Consider the following 14,754-nt stretch of genomic DNA (forward strand, 5'->3'; position numbering starts at 1 on the left):
ACTTAAAATGGACATCATATTTCATCTTTCCTAAAATGTCTTTATTTCTAAGTGATAAACAGTCTTTTGTAAATGGTTGTGTCACGATCACCAGCGATCGTAACTTCATAGATCGCTGGAATACACTCACAATCACTTATGGACTACAAATCCGCCATTGTTGGACTACAACTTCATACATGCACTCCTCTCACACACAGATGTTCCTTATTTTGACTGATTACATACACACCACCGGAGGATTATCAAGGACTGATTACACACACTATTAAGCAGCACATATACTCACTCCAGGCGCTGAGTATTGTTTACTTAAGTGACATTACAACACGGTTTCTTGTCTTGGTTTCCTGTGTTTTTGACCCTCGCCTAGTTTGTCTTTTTGTCCTTGACTGCCGCCTGCCTTCTGACCTCTCACCTGTTATTATGACTACGATTCTGGATTGCCATCACACATTTGTTTGCTCCTGTGTCGATCATTCCTTTCCTGACAATCCTGTTTAATAAAACCCTGCATTTGGATCCTCACCCCTGTTGTCAGTGTCACAATCCCCTGGTTACAGGTTGCATGAAAATAATCTTATAAATGGCAGCAACTTATGTTTTGAAGGAAAAAAGTACACTTCACATATCCACATCAATTTATTTGCACTTCGTGAAAGTAGGAGTTGGACCACCTGGCATCAAAATTATCCCAGTCACTGAAGTAATTCCATCTACTAGAGTTACAGTAAAAAAAAAACGTAAACTCACTCAAATGTATCGTGTTTAATGTCATTATGTGTTTCAACCAAAAGGCCTCAATAAAACAGACCTTTACTTAATTTCTAAACAAAATGTCATATATCAATCTAATGGAAGCTATTAGTATCCATAACCTGTCAGTTTGAAACATGAATGATCTAGAAATTAGCATTTTGTTCCATATGCACTATATCAAGCATGTATTACCTTTTTACTAACTTTGAAATGTATTATTGAAGTGTTTTAATAAATCAGTCCTTCGTGTTTTACAGATAGCAGGTTTTTATTTGTACTTTTGAAAACTGAATTAAAGTAATATATATTCTGATTGGTTTTTATACTGTCGGTCTCCTTTTTTACTGTGAGAAATGCTGTAATGACCAGTGTCACAATTTGTGCATTTCCTCCTCATCCACAGGCAAAATTAATTGGGAAATAATGGATTGACTGGAGACCCTGACCTCAATTACTCACCAATGTGAATCTCTACAAAGCCAACAAGTATTTTAATCAGAGAGAACTGTGATAATAATAGTTTAAAAAAAAAAAAAAAAAATATATATATATATATATATATATATATATATATATATATATATATATATATATATATTAAGCTAGGTTTGGTTTAAAACACACACACACACACACATACAATATATGCCAGCCTGATCTCACGAGAAAACTTAAGTATTTTACGTTTTGTCAGTTTAGTGGCTAATTCTTACGAATTCGTACAAGTTCAGTCGTACAAAATTGTACAATTTTAAAAAGGAGGCGTGGCACCCAACCCCACCCCTAAACCCAACCGTCATTGGGGGATGAGCAAATCGTACGAAAATGTATGAATTAGATCGTACGAATTCATACGAATTAGCCACTAAATCAAAAAGTTACGAATTGCAGTGAGATTGTGTTGTATATGCACATGCCTATCATATGCAGCAAAATATATGTTTTTTTTACCTATAAGTTAAGTAATATCATGATGTTTCAACAGTGGATCAGGCTATAGAATTGCAGAATGAGTAAAGAAACATTGTACTGTAAGTATGATGGTATAAACTGTGCATTTCTGTTTTGTGTTGTGAGTTTTGAATGTTGCTATTTTGTGACTATACTGTATGGCAATATGCAGTTATGTTAATATTGAATCAAAAGTAAGCCATAAATCATTTGTAAGTGAAATGCTACTACACTGAAATGTTAATTACTAAAATGGCCATATAGTAGCATTCTGACTGTACATATACTGAATTTACCGTTTGTTACATCATACAGTTTAAGTCAGAATTATTAGCCCCCCTGAATTATTAGCCCCCTGTTTATTTTCCCCCAATTTCTTTAAAGTTTAATGGAGAGAAGATTTTTTTAACACATTTCTAAACATAATAGTTTTGATAACTCATTTCTAATGACTGATTTATTTTATCTTTGCCATGATCACAGTAAAGAATATGTTACTAGATATTTTTCAAGACACTTCTATACAGCTTAAACTGACATTTAAAGGGTGAATTAGGTTAACTAGGCAGGTTAGGGTAATTAGGCAAGTTATTGTATAACGATGGTTTGTTCTGTAGACTATCGAAAAATATATAGCTTAAAGGGGCTACATAATTTTGACCTTAAAATAATTTTTAAAAAATTAAAAACTGCTTTTATTCTAGCCAAAATAATACAAATAAGACTTACTCGAGAAGAAAAAAATATTAACAGACATACTGTAAAAATTTCTTCGCTCTGTTAAACATCATTTCAAGACTTCACACTTGATGATTGATTATAAAGCTTGTTTGGCATGCTGTCCCGGGATAGAACCCGCGGCTCCCTCCTATTTGCAAGGTGAGAGGGGAGTTTGGGCTGAGGTAGATCTCGAGAACTCCCCTGCTGTAGTGGCTAATGAACAGATAGTGATTGCCCTTAAGAGATAACCACCTACTTGGAGCATGTCCATGGTGCCGATTTGGATTAGTCAATTAACTTAAGTTGCATGTTTTTGGATGGTGGGAGGAAACTGGGGGAAACCCACGTTGTTAAGAACTAGAACCAGTGACGTTCTTGCTATGAGGCAACAGTGCTAACCACTGGGCCACCAGTAGGAGGAGTAGGGGTGGAAGGAGGGATTCTTTAAAACGAAGATGGCTGTTATATGGAACTTAGGGTATTTATAGTGGCTTAGGAGTCATCTGATTGGTGAATCATAAATTGAATAATGCAGGACTGGCTGCAAGCAATCATAAGCATGTGATCCTCTCGAAATTAGTTTATAAATAAACTTCACTTGGTAAATATTTTTAAAAGAAAGAGAAAAAAATCAAAGGGGGACTAGTAGTTCTGACTTCAACTGTATATTTATATTTGAAGCTTCCAATGGGATTTTAAAATTAAGCTTTGATTCGATGTTGTCATATTTTATGAGGTCATTAACATACCAATAAGATGTTTTGTAATATATGCATTGTATGCAAGTTACACCTTGCTGTTTTTTCACCATAGTGAAAGACATGTCTCAACCTATGTTTCTGCTATCAGAAAGTTATGTTTTTATTAGCAGAAAGTTACTAGGCAACAAAGGCATGCATTTTCAAAGGCACAGGGAAAAGTAGCAGGCACTGAAATGTATGTGGTCAACCTGACCATAATGACTATTCAAAATACTCAGAACCCTTTTGTGATTTGTAATTTTTAAAAAATTAAAAATACAATGAAATATGTACACACATTTAGGAAAGTCAGGAAGTTATAGTTATATGAGTTTTAGTTTAACAAAAGTGAGAAGGAACAAGTCCAAAGCAGAGTGTATAAAAAGAGCCCTAGGAAGCCAGTCATAGCAGAAAGAAAAGAGAATTAAAAGTTACAATGTTCTTTTATCCCTTTACTAACCATGTGACTAAACCAAATCTGAGGCATTCAAACAGACGAATCAACAGGTTAGAGCTTATCCCACTGTTCTAAAGGTGTGACAACTAAAGGGCTGCATCTGAAATTGCCTACTACTCGGGTAGGTACTACATTTGAATTGTAATTTTCTAACGGTCATGTAGTAAATTCAATTCAATAAAGCATGAATGTAATTAATGTAATTAATGTAAGTGAATGAAACCTGTAAGTACTACATCTGCCATTTGTCATTATCAAATGACCTGTTCATGTCAGTTGTGTCACTTCACTTACATTCGTGAATTCTCTTGCATGGCAACGCGTAGCTTTCATTGGATACACACTTGTGGAGCTGCGCATCAATGGATATGCTCTTCAGTGTTTGGACTTTCAGCAGTGAAAATTAAACCACACTGATCTGAAGTGAATTTCCACTCTAAAAACTGGACTGACACAGTTTTAATTTATTAGAATTTCTATGTTAAGCTGCTTTGACAAAATCCACACTGTTAAAGTGCTATAGAAATAAAAATGAATTGAATTAAATTGAATTGAATTGAATTGAACTTCAGAATCTCACTGGAAGTACAGTAGTAGGTCTTCCGGGTGCTTCTCACCTACTGTTTTTAGAATACTATGATAATGCACCAAAAACAAGCTTGTATGACAAGGTTTTGCATGTAGCTGTGTTCCAAACTTCAAATTTGGTGAATTTTAATTTGCAAATTCATGTTTTTGAATGTGTGAGACCTATAGATCAAAACAGGATGTCTCTTTATAGAATTTTAATATATGTCGTCTTATCTTATTTTATCCCACCCAGTTTTGTAGCACCACTTGTTAATTCATTTTTCTTCAGCTTAGCCCCTTATTTATCAGAGGTAGGGCTGCACGATTAATAGAAAAAAGATCACAATCTCGATTCAACCCTACACACGATCTTAATTCAGCTTTTCTACGATTCAGCCAATTATATTTTCATGGTCAGGATAGAAGCAAGGCAGTCGCACAAGTCTTCACAGCAACATTGACACCTTCAAATGGTGTTAAAAATGTCACATACTGTATTGTATAACTCACCCAAAAATGGTATTTCTGTCTTCAAGTAATGATGTATTCACGGTAGCAAAATCACACGTTAGCTGACCGCCAGCTGTTTACTGCCGAGAACACACACGTGCACGCAATTGATGCCTACTTTTGTGAACAGACCCTGCATAGGCTGTGAATAACAGGTAACAAAGTTGTAAATAACGTTCAGTTTGTTGCACAGAAGAGCGATCGTTTGAGGGCCGTGTTGATTATATGCGTTTTTTTTTCTCACAGTGACTGCAGCCATGAGACGCACTCGAAAGTGAAAGTGAAACCTGTGCGCACATCATTTAAATGATCATATTGTATTTTTGAGTTATGATTACGACAAGCATTTGATTTTTTTATTCTTTCATAGCGAACACAGTGTTGTGGATGAAAATAAATGTTTACTGTGTTTATATAGTATAACTGCCCTAGCCTATATAATGGTAATATAATGGTCTAATGTTGTCAATGACAGATGACAAGCACATGTCTTAAACATAATAAATCAACTTCAGAAATATGAATAGTTTTATTCTGATGTCATCATTTTTATGTGAATTAACAAACAGGAAATATTGAAAGTCTGTTAAAGTCCACCATAATGACTTTACAAAATTTAGCATTTTAAGCAACAGTAGAGCTACACATAGGCCTTATATTATTATTTTTGTACCATATGTTTGTGAATTAACAATAATAATAGGCTAATCATATTAACCTTTATTTTACATTTACAGAATCGTGAGAAAAATTATGATCTTGATCTTAAGCAAAAAAAATTGTGATTCACATTTTTGCCAGAATCATGCAGCCCTAATCAGAGGTCGCCACAGCAGAATGAACCACCAACTATTCTGGCATATGTTTTAACGCAGCGGATGCACTTCCAACCGCAACCCAGTGCTGAGAAACACACAAACACTCTTGCATTCGCACACACTTGCTATGGCCAATTAGTTCATCCAATTTACCAACACCGCATGTTTTTGGACTGTGGGGGAAACCAGAGCACCCAGTGGAAACCCACATGTATGGGGTCAAAGCTTAAACCAGTGACCTTCTTGCTGTGAGGAGGCCATGGCTTAAAACCTCTGATGGGCACACATCTTAGCCTATAGGCCCTGATCTTATCAGCACTTTAAAAAGCGATTAGTTACTTCTTAAAAGTAAGTAAACCCGTTGCTTTAAAAGCTACAAGCTGATTTTACCTAAATAAAATTAGTTAACCCATTATGCAATAACTATCCACATAGTCTATAAATATAAGGCAAGATTACTCTCTTTATTAAGTAAAGTTAACTAATGCTTTTTACAGTGCCACACTTATTTGCTTTAGGAATTCCAAATAACTCCTTTGACAAGATTTGCTATAAAAAAAACAAATGTCTGATCCTTTTTATATTTTCATCATGATTTTATGCAAATTCTGAGACATGCTTTCTTTAATTGATTTTATAGCCGGCAAAAATGCTATATTTTAGACACCCAGTTCTAAACTGCATAATTGATGTTCAAGCAGGGCACTTTAGAGAAAGACCAAACATGGAAGCTGTGCTGAAGAGTTGTTCCAAAGATACACCATGATAATAATCATCTAAGACAGACTTTTATTATAGGTTATTTGTGTTGCTTCAGAAATTCCTTGTATTCATGAGAAACACAAGTCTTCCTGATTGACACTTTTAAGATGTGAATCCTCCACTTGTCCCAATTAAAATCTTGGAATATTTTTGTCTTAAAGGTGATGTACTGTATGTGCAATAGTTTCTGCACAACTAGTGTCACCTAGGAGAATTGCTAAAACAACTCAACCATTGCTAATATACTTTTTTATTCTTTTCATTAAAATATTTTAGCTTGTTCACACTGCTGTTTGCTAAGTTCACCTATATAGCAGTAGAGATCTAAAGTGTGGCAAAAATTCTAACTTGGCCTATGTTTTAATAAGAAACAATGCAACTTTGGCTTACAGTTTGAATTCCTTGAAATTCTTTCACACATTATTGTAAACGGACATTTACCCCCATTTCTGTCTCTGTACAAGTCTTCAAATTAAAGTTAGTATTTCTTTTGGCCAATTATTATTATTATTATTATTATTTATTTATTTATTTATTTTTTGCGTAATGCATGATCTCACAATATTTAAACAGTTAAACAGTAGCCATGGTCTGCGATGGCAGATTTGAGTGAACTGTTCCCTGTGTTGTGATGGTGCATGAGGCACAGTGTTTACATTACGGGGGAAGAGAAACCCATGAATGGCATACTTACAGAAGCCATTGAACAATAAACTGGATTAAAATTGTTTGTTTCAACATAGAAATCTTACGTCATGTGTGCATGTTTAAATCTATCAATTTAAAGGGCAGAAATTGACCCTCAGTAATGTGCACAATCACTCAGTAAATCAACCAATCAGTTAACAAACCTTATTCAAAAGACAACATATTTCAGGATCACTTTAGCAGTGTTTTGAGAAAACTTAACTGAATTGAACAGTGTATATTTTGTGGTGAAACTCTGCATGCCTGATGTATACAAACCGCTATTCCACTGTGAATTCCTGTTTTATGGTTTGGATCAGCTATCATAAATCTGCATATTTGCCAAGTGTAACAAATTAACTGCTAGTGCAAACATACTCTGAATAAATAATGTAAACAAAAACTGTGAAAACCTTTGATCTGTGGTTTTTAAAAGTTTTGCTCATTATGGGCTTGAAATGCCTGCTGCTTTCGATTGTATCTGTTGTTCCAAAAAGCATCTATTGTTCTTTTTACTAAAACTACAATAAATTACTATTATATATGAAAATAACCTAAATAAATTAGACTTTTTTTAAAGTTGATTTAGAACTCTTTACATCTTAGACAGATGACTAATGACCAAATAATATTTCTCTTTTTTTTTAAATCCATACACCCTTCCAATGAATAAAACAAGAATAATCCCTTCTGAAAGTAACAACCATAACCAGAGGTAGACTAAGCAGCTACATCTGTGCACAGCACAGCAGACAAGGTCAGAGGGTGAAAAAATAACACACAACTGTGAGCAATAAATGTCCATTTACCAATCAGCCTGATGGCTGAGTTTTCTGCCCAGGTCCTGACCTGACCAGAGTTGGAAGAATGGGAAACTTTAGTGAATACATATAAAAAGAAAGCTGGAACAATAATACATAATTGTTTTGTGTGGCCTTGTGGTCGACCTTGTGATCGTGCTGAACATGTGAGACATGCAAGGTTGAAAAAGGCTGCTGGATAGCACTGGCAGAAAATGATGCTCGGAGACTATTTTCTTTGCTTCTATTGTGCCTCATGAATAGATTTCCAGCTGCTCTGTTCCAACTTCATGTTCATCTGAAATGGTGATTTCCGTTTTGATAAACTGAATGATTGAGTAATTCACATAGCCTCGCAGATGAATGTCATAATTTGTGTCTAATGTTGCAGCATCCGATGAACATACAGTACATAGAATAATTGCCAGACTCATTCATTCCAGGCTTTTGATGTCGACCTTTACTGATAACAAATCAGTAGCTTTTGTATAGGGACCCTTTTTTAATTTTTGTATGTGTTGTATAAAATGTTGTAGCTGAGCATTTACGACATTTACAGCATCTGCTATTCAAGTACATGTGGACCATCACTGTTAACAGTTCGTTCATTTTCTTTTAGGCTTAGTCCCTTTATTAATCAGGGGTCACAGCAGAATGAACTGCCAACTTATACAGCAACCCAACATTGGGAAACACCCACACACTCTTGAATTCAGACTCATACACTACGGCCAATTTAGTTAATTCAATTCACCTATACCGCATGTCTTTGGACTGTGGGGGAAACCAGAGCACACTGAAAAAACCCACGCCAACATGGGGAGAACATGCAAACTCCACACAGAAATGGCAACTGACCCAGCCAGGGCTTGAACCAGTGACCTTCTTGCTGTGAGGCAATCGTGCTACCCACTGTGCCACCTTGACGCCCCATGCACTGTTAACAGTGTATAATCATATATATTGTTCAAGTGAGACCAGTTATGACCAGCTTATATACATTGTATTGTGCTTAAATGTTTTATCATTTTTATGGTTGAAATGTAAAATCATTCAGTGAAACCATGGAAATCATGCAGTGAAACTTTTTTAAATGTATTGTCATGCAAAAATGAAAATGAGTCAATGTCATTATTTACTCACCCTCATGCCGTTTCAAACCCCTGAGACCTGCTTTCATCTCCAGAACACAAATTAAGATATTTTGGATGAAATCCAAAAGCTCTCTGATCTTTTATAGAGAGCAATGGTTGCGACTCACGAGAAAAGTTCAAAGTCCGGAAAGGTACCAAAAGCATCTTCAAAACCATCTATGTGCTGTCAGTGTTTTAATCGCACCCTGAACTGACGCTGAGGAGAATAAACTGTTGAATAAATTAATAATTTTTGTGATTTGTGCACACAAAGTACTCTTGAAGCTTCATAACATTACAATCAAACCACCATGGACTGTTTTTAGGATGTTTTTTTGGTAACTTTTAAAATCACTGTTTAAGAGTTGACACCTGGTATCAGCAAATAGCGAATCTCTGTTCATGACTGCCGTTCATCAGGCATATTATCAGATCCTCTCTGAGTGAACTGCAGAAGTAGACATTACTGTTTACTCATTAACTCATTATGCAAGAGATTTTTTATGTGCATAAAAACTAGTGCTGGGTCGTTATTGGCGTTAACGTGCTTCGCTAACACGAGACACTTATCGCGCAATAAAAAAAAAAAAAAAAAAATCGCCGTTAATCTATTCTCAAAGTTGGGTTGGGAGCAGGGTCTATTCTATGCAAGCTATGATGACTTTCACCTTGATATTTTTGTGCGGATGCATACCTGACCGGTGAGCCGTCTGATAAAAAAGTGCCCTTCTGAATCAAATCAGCAGGATGGCTGACTTCAACTGCAGTTCGGCAGTTTCACTTTAACTCATGAACATTTCATTCATGCGTTGTGACAAACTGGGGTATTAGACGCAAATAAGGAGCAAGGACTGGTGAGAGTGTTATAGAATGTAATAACGCTCGCCTAACATAAAGAAAAAAAACTTCCGCATTTCACAGTGTGTGTGTGTGCGCGTGTTTTGTGTGTGTGTTTTGTGTGTGGTCCTTTACTGACGGCCGCCTGTGTCTTGGATCTTGTCGGAAAATATGGCAAAAAGTCCTTCATGACGTAGTTTGATTGCAGTGTTTACTTCAGTAATGCCACTAATATCTGCATACTCCACATGTCTTAATTCCATTTCTGTTTAGTTCAGTTATGACTTTAGTTGCATTAAGGTAATCAAAAATTGCCGTTTACATGGTAGACTCTTAATCAGAGTATTGTTTTAATCATATTAAAATCGCATTTAAGTATTGTTGCCCATGTAAACATAATATTTGACACACTGTCAGGGCTCTGTGAACTTGGCATTGAGAAGCAGCATTTTCTGTATGTACGGACATCAAAAGCAAGTATGAAATCGCTGTTTGGAGCTTACAGTGTATAGGCCAACAGTTCAACATTCATGTTTAACTGAATAAACAGTTAGTAAACACAAGTACATCTTATTGAACATCATTTATTTTCATCACCAATTATCTTAGGAGATCAGTTTCTCAAGCAGTTTGTGATGCATTTTGGAAATAGGAGATGAGCCCCTGGTCTAATGCGCCGCCTGGCTCGAGAAACTCGTTCTCAAAGATTTATTATTTGGGTAGCACACATATTCTGAATGCCTTCGGCAGAATTCAACTGAGCCATTTTAATCTAGATTCATTTAAAAATTAATATAGATTAATCTAGATTAAAAAAAAAAATCTATGCCCACCTATAATAAAAACATTACAAAACAAAGCATTACAATGGTCCTGTTGTTCGATAAACCAAAGAACATAAGACTCTCAACATCTAAGTCACTGAGATTGAATGTAATTTTTGAAGAAAATGAACTAAAGATGGTGACTAAAGTGCACACCATATGACACATATTTACACAAAATATTTTTTACAAAGGACTGCTTAATCAACTGCATCATCCACCAATAAGGTCAATTGTGAATTTGTGGCATCTGTAGGATGGGTAAATACCAACACTTTGTGTAATTATTGTAGTTCTTCATGACTTATACATTAACTCACGGTATTCTGTACATTCAAAAGAAAATGAATTCATGCATATAGTGCATCCATATTGTAAAGTATTAAGCACCTAAGTACCTCTGCGCAAGTGCTCTTTACATCTGGCACATTAAAAGAATAAATAAAATAAATATTAAAAACTACTACATGATTGCTCATGCAAGAGGAACTTGCATGTATTTAAACTAAATGTATTTCAATTGCTATAATGTAAAAAAAAGAATAATTTTTAACCCTTATGGGCACTCAATATTTTTTTGATAACCCTAGAGTGTTGAGTTGTTAAAATAATGTTTGCAAAAAATAAATAAATAAATAATAATAATAATAAAATATATATTCACTGAACATTTGAAATATGTGATGATAACTGTAAATGGCGGCACAACTAATGGCAGAAGGAAACAGATATCTGATGGGAAATTTAAAAAAGTAACCAGTCAGAAGAATAAAAGAACAGAAATAGAAAGAATAAAAATGCTGTGAATGTCTGACAGACTTTATATTTTGGTTAAACCATTTGCATATTCTAGCATACATAGCTTAAACATAGTCTTGTCTGATGTAGATAGATAAATCTCTCTCTCTAAATCTTTGTATAGGAATTTGGTTCTAAAAGTCATCCATCCTTTATCTCTTCTGTTCAGAGTCTAAGAAAGCAGAACCATTTTTCTTTGGTTTATCCCTTGCCAGACAAAGATTGAGTTTAGCCTTGACCCAGACTCAAATTTGATACTGATTTCTCTCCACAATCTGCAGTGTCTGCTATGAGACTCCCAATTACAATCTCTCTCTTCCTCTTTCTTTCTTTCCCACTTCTAGGAGATATCCAATTTTCCTCCCCTTAATGGCCCTTCCTCGCTTTATCTTCTGGGACACACAGAGATCTCGCAGATTGTCAGACGTCTGCACTACCTCTGTCTATGCAGCTCAATGCTTGCAATGACACACTGAACAGCACTTTGCACCTGAAATCACACGATGATGCCATTAAATTTGACATTTCCTGTATTTTGGAGGGATAGTTTATCAGAATATCATGGTTATTATTTTTTAGAATTTTAATGGGAACAATGCTCAAATGGTAGAGAAAGACGTTTTGGAACTAAATTTGAATTGGAATGACAGGAAGAGACATTTACTGAATTGTAATAAAAATAAACATGGGTAATTCCCTCTGGAAAAGTGTGCTTCCATCTTGGTCCACAAATGTTAATTAGTGTGTAAACAGGCCAGATTTTGTTGGCAAAGACCATTGTCCAGCTGAGCCAGACAAAATTATTAAAGAACCACATCTGGTAACAGGAGCACCTGATAGCAGCAACTGCTAGATTTTGTTAAACACAGTAACAATGAATGCAATTAATGTGTCGTTATTGCATAACAATTTAAAATGCAGTGTACACTGAAGTGCAAACATCCTCCTCTATATCATTATTATTATTATTATTATTATTATTATATTATTAATTTAAATTTAGGTTACAGATCATAATAATATTTTGTAATAAAATTTGTAAGTATAAAAAAATCTACTTTAGCTAATGCTGCAAAATATATAGGAAGGTCTATCATTTGCACATTATATCAGTAGCTACGTTTTCATCCACCTATTTTATGTGCATTTTGGATATGTGCATAAAAACAGTTGATGGAAATGCCAAGATGCACATAAGTTTTGAAAATGTAAAAAAGAATATGTGCATTAACTGAGTAGGATAAACGTTTTATTCGTTAAGAAAATACGCACATGAACTACGATGGAAACACTTTTAGTGTTTTAGGATGCGCATTAAAAAAAGTCTTGTGATTTTGTTATAAGAGATCATGTGATGATTAAAATGTGTGTGAATGGACAGCAGGCTGAGCACATTGTAAAACATCTGAAATGTTGTTTTGGTCATTCTAAAACGCCTTAACCATTTTAGTATTAGTGTTATTATATAAATGATGACCTCCAGAATTAAGAGCGTCTGTGCTCCGTGTCTCACGCCTTCAAACGCCACCTTGTGTTCATTGCGTGTCAGGATTGACTTATGAGGCACAAGTCATTTATTAAATAAGGAAAAGATTCACGCAGCTTCCCCTACCGCAGCAAATTCTGTTTTTACTGTTGATATTTGGTGCCAGTTAATCAGGAAGTGATGATTTTGTTCTCTTTGACTCATTAGATGGATACACTGATTTATTTGCGCGACTTTTATACGATAATCCAGTTTAACGCATAAAGTTTTCATATTTTTGGATGGAAACATAGCTACAGGTTACTTGCAAGCTATAGTCACTGAATGACTTGTTTGAGAAAAATGTAATGTCACATATTGTTTAAAAAATATTTACTGACATCTTTTTTTTTCAACATTCAAGCAGCATACTTTCTTGTTCTGTAGGAACAACAGCACATTTGTATCCACAGATACACATGTGGAATATTGATGGCAAGCAATTTCTTATAATCTGAATTATTGTTAAAACAGAGTAATATATCCTTTGTCTGTAACTGTTGTGCCATGAAATTATAAAATATAAACCTTGAAACACAGTTTCTTGTATAAAAGCTTCAATCAAATGCATATGCAATGCAAATGTAGATTGACATGCATATTATTTAATAAGACTTCTGTGACTTCTGGGAGTTCTGTGACAAGCAAAAATACAACAGTTCTACAAAACAACTGAATTTGCTTAGAAATGTCAAAGCAGTCTACTAAGTAAAGCCCGGCTTATTACAAAATGTGTCAAAAGCATGAAATGAAACTCACATATCTTGTCTGCTGCTCACTGTGAACAGATCAGTGTACTATATATGTGCCGTATGCACACACTTTTGAAATATTACACCTTCTCATAATTGTCACACACTATCATCTCTCTGCGGAGGCCCATCACCCTCCTAGTGAGTCCTCTCTCTCTCTCTCTTTCCCCTTTCCTCCATATTTCCTTTCATCCTCATTGCTTCTTGAGCAGGCTTTCGGCTCCATCTAAAGGGGCCATTTGATCTTAGGGGCAGATTTTCACTATCTACAGCAGGTGACCTTGGCCCGACTTTGTCGACGACTGTGTGAAAACAAGCACCTTAAAACCCGTTTTATTCATGTGCTGGCTGGGTATTAATCCTCCTGTGATAGATATTAGCTAGAAAACTTTAATTAGCTGTGTTTAAGCATGTCTGAGTGTTTAAAAAAAGTATAATTTTTTAATCAAGTTTAGACAGAGAGAGCTTATTTTCTGCAGACGTATATCTCTGAGAAGCTTTTCATGATTAGGAATTCGTCCTTATTAACTTGATGTGCCAAAACTGTATATTGCTTCTTGATGATGAAGTAAAATTATTAGGAAGATTACAGAGAGAGGATGATATACCTTTACATTAGACTTCTTCTGTTGTACCTTCAAATCATTGTCAGTCATAGACCTCTGTTGTCAGAATGCTTTACACTTGAACTGCTGAACTTTATCAGAAGAGCAAGACATTTAAGTGTGGAATCACAATCATGCTAAAATACAGTTCTACAGACTGATCACCACTATGAAATTATTTTATACTACAGCTTAGTAAATCTACTAAAGTATCCTAAACTCTCATTATTGGTAAAGCTGGAAAATGACCAACAGATTTTTGATGTTGTTTATGTTTTTGAGGGAGATAATATGTTTGTGTGTTTTCTGTGCAAACCAAACTGTAATGTATTAATGTTTCAACTGCAATGGTTTTGTGAATTGGTACAAAAGTAGGTTCTTTGTAAATAATTTGTTAAATCATTAAATGTGACACTGGACCACAAAAACAGCCATACGTTTTGGTTTGCAATATGCCAAATAAATAAACTGTACATTAATGTTTAATTTTAAAAGATGCTTTTAAA

Source organism: Danio aesculapii, chromosome 1 (genome assembly GCF_903798145.1).
Source record: "Danio aesculapii chromosome 1, fDanAes4.1, whole genome shotgun sequence".
Taxonomy (NCBI): Eukaryota; Metazoa; Chordata; class Actinopteri; order Cypriniformes; family Danionidae; genus Danio; species Danio aesculapii.